We start from the raw sequence: 3,020 nt of genomic DNA on the forward strand, positions 1-3,020 counted from the left end.
AAAATGGCAGCAGGGATGAGGCCTGGACGGGAGGGGGGCAGTTCAGACTCAGTCACTATCACTGTCACCGTAAACCACAAAATAATGACAACACACAGTGCTACTATGCACCAGGCACTATTCTAGGCACTGTCACCCATTTAACTCTGCCAGTATCATCATTCAGTGCCCTCATCTCCATTGTAGAAACAGGACACAGACACAGAGAGGTTAAGGAACTTGGCCAGGCTCAAGCTCTCAACCCCAATGCTTTGCTGTAACAGTAGCTCCAGAAGGAAACTGAGAAGCGGTGCTCTAGGAATGGAATATGGGAACCAGAGAGGAGACGGACTTTTCTTGTCTACCCCATGGACTGCTCGACTTTTGTCAGAATGTACATGTATTCCCTGTCCAAATATGATTTTGTTGTTGTTTGGCCACGCCACGCGGCATGTGGGATCTTAGTTCCCCGACCAGGGACCACCTGTGTCCCCAAGCAATGGAAGCCGAGTCTTAACCACTGGACCTCCGGGGAGGTACCCAAATGTAATTTTAAATGAAAAATGGTAAATTCCCCACTCACCTATATATCTATAAATATATGTATATGTACATATACACTTCTCTCTTCTCTTGAAGCATCTATCGTTCCCACTGGTAACCACCCGCTTCAGCTAAGTCGCGGAGGCCTTTGGGCTAACTGCACATGCGGTCTCTGCAGGCCTCACTCTCCGCCCGGTATTCATCTTAGGCGCCCACAGGGTTCCCACCGCAGGCGTTTGATTGTCGACTCTTAGCACTGTATCCCTCCGCCACCGCAGCCCCCGAAGGGTTTATACGTGCTCTTCTTCCCACCAGTCCACGTCTCACATCTCTTCTGGATCTGACCTGCCCATGTCTGCTGCCTCACCTCCCACCCCAGTGGAACTCCATGAGTCCAAGCCAGTCTGGACCTTTCTCCCGGGGTTCCCTCGCCTGGAGTGTCCTTGCCTGCCCTTCAAGGTCCAATCGTACCCGCACCCTTTCCTAAGTGATTTGATTCCCTAGCCGTCTCCCTCCACAGACCGGGATCCCTTCCAGGGCCTACGCCAGTTCTGATTCATGCCTGTGTTCTCAGCACTCACTCAGCCCGGGACACTTAAATTCTTTCCTGCCGTCCCACCCCACCGCGTCCTGCCAACATCACAGCTGAAGCGGTACTCGAACCCAAAGCCTCGGGCGTCCCCGCCCCGTCCCGCCCCGCTTCCCCAGCTTCTCTGCAAGCCCACGTACGCCCCCTGCGATGAGCACGCGTACTGAAGCGGAGTCGCCGCGCGTTCCCAACTGCCCTCTGCAACCCGCCGGCTTGCTGAAGCCAACCACCTACCTCAACGCATGCTCAGCCCGGCGCTCACGCTCGATTCTCGCGCGCCCAGCCTGCGGCGCATGCGCAGGGTCGGCAGCCCGCGAGACGTGATCTCGGTTCGGCCCCGCGAGATCTTCTCGACTTCGTCCTCCCTCGGACCAGCCTACCTTCGGTGCCGCTTCCGGGATGCCCCCACCGGTTCTGGGTTGACCGGTATCCGTTCTCTCCCGCCACGCTCCCCGGTCCCCAGACTCCATTTACAGGCCGGTGGCTTGCAGTGGAACCTCCCCGTCCCCACCCCACACCTGTCTCGGAGAGCGCGCGCCCCCTTACGCCCCGGGAACCAATCAGCAGCCGCCTTAGGTAAGTGGCCCGCGTGCCTGTGCGAGGCTGGCGCCTCGGCGGGGGGCGGGGCACGGGGCGTGTTTCGGGGCCCGGTTCCTCCTTGACCGCTAACTGGTCGCTCGGACGCCGGGCGGTTGTGCGTAACTGAGTTCGGAGTCAAAGCAACGCGTTAAAAAGCGCGTTGGCGGGAGTGGGGTGGGCAGGAGACAGATAATGTGTATATTGGGAAAATTTCAGTTCTGGGAGACCATTTATAATGAGGGCCTGTAAACTGGCGGTAAAGTACTGCGAAATCCCTCCAATAACGTGCAGAGCCCTGGGGACACTCGTAGAGGGCCTACAAACGGATTTTTAAACAGTGGGGAGGTCTTCCAAATTCCTCTAAATACAGTGTAAATAGAAACTTAAGTTCTGGGGTTCCCTATAGGAGACCTGTAAACAGGTGCCTAATTATGCTGAAGTCCCCTGAATAAAACACAGACTCAAGTTCCAGGGGAGACCCCATATAAGAGGCTGTACATACACATGTAATCGCTGGAGAGTCTTGTAGAAAAACAGTGTGAATAGACCCAAGTTCTGGGATGGGAGTGCTCCATTAGACCATAAATACGGAGTTAGGAATTGGGAGTCTCCCCAAATAACTTGCTAATAGATTCTGGGTGATCCCCCAAAAGGAGCATGTTAAGAGATGCTTAAGTACTGAGGAAACCCCCCCCCCCAAAGAATTTGTAATAGGGGAATTTGTAATTTGTAGTTCTGGGAGGTCACCTTAAGAGTCCTGTAAATAAACACCAATAGACTGGCTTTTGTGTGTGTGTGGAGGGGGATCCCCAGAGGAGCCTGGAAACTATTGGGAGTCCCCAAAATGCTTGTAGGTGAACTCTTAAATTCTGGGGAGCTTGCCATAGGGGCTGTAGAGTAAACTCAGATACTGTGGAAGTTCCCAGAATAACATGCATGGGAAGAAGGTCCTCATGGGTTATGTAAACAGACACTTTAGTGCTGGAGCAGAATCCCTATTGAGGCAAGAAAACAGACAATTAAGTACAGGGGAGGCCTCCAGGATAAAGTGTAAACAGAACCTTAATTGCAAGGAGGGGGAAGAGTCTCGATTTCTGAGGAGGCTGTCCTTCAGGAGACTGTAAACAGTCACTTAAGTGCTGAATCAGTTTGCATAAGCATCTGGAAACTGGCCTTGCCCTCCTTTGTCTCAGAAGGCAGTCTTCCACCTAGTTTGTGGCTAGGGGAGAGGTCACGTAGAGCAGTGGGAGAGGAGCTAGACAAGCCCCTACCTGGCTAGCAAAATTACTCCTGCATCCTGTTAACAGATACTCCCGTTCTGGGGAAAGAG

At 53.5% G+C, this 3,020-nt stretch overlaps 1 protein-coding gene across 1 annotated transcript in view; it reads left to right on the top strand.

Annotated features, from left to right (window-relative positions):
* The first annotated feature begins 1,544 nt into the window (after positions 1–1,544).
* The window catches only part of SMG9 (SMG9 nonsense mediated mRNA decay factor), an 18,934-nt gene continuing 17,458 nt past the window's right edge, over positions 1,545–3,020 (top strand). Inside the window, exon 1 of the mRNA XM_007458570.1 lies at positions 1,545–1,687. The gene's annotated coding sequence lies outside the window, so the exon portion shown is untranslated. The remainder of the gene's footprint in view (positions 1,688–3,020) is intronic.

Source organism: Lipotes vexillifer, unplaced genomic scaffold (assembly GCF_000442215.2).
Source record: "Lipotes vexillifer unplaced genomic scaffold, Lipotes_vexillifer_v1.1 scaffold371, whole genome shotgun sequence".
Lineage (NCBI taxonomy): Eukaryota > Metazoa > Chordata > Mammalia > Artiodactyla > Lipotidae > Lipotes > Lipotes vexillifer.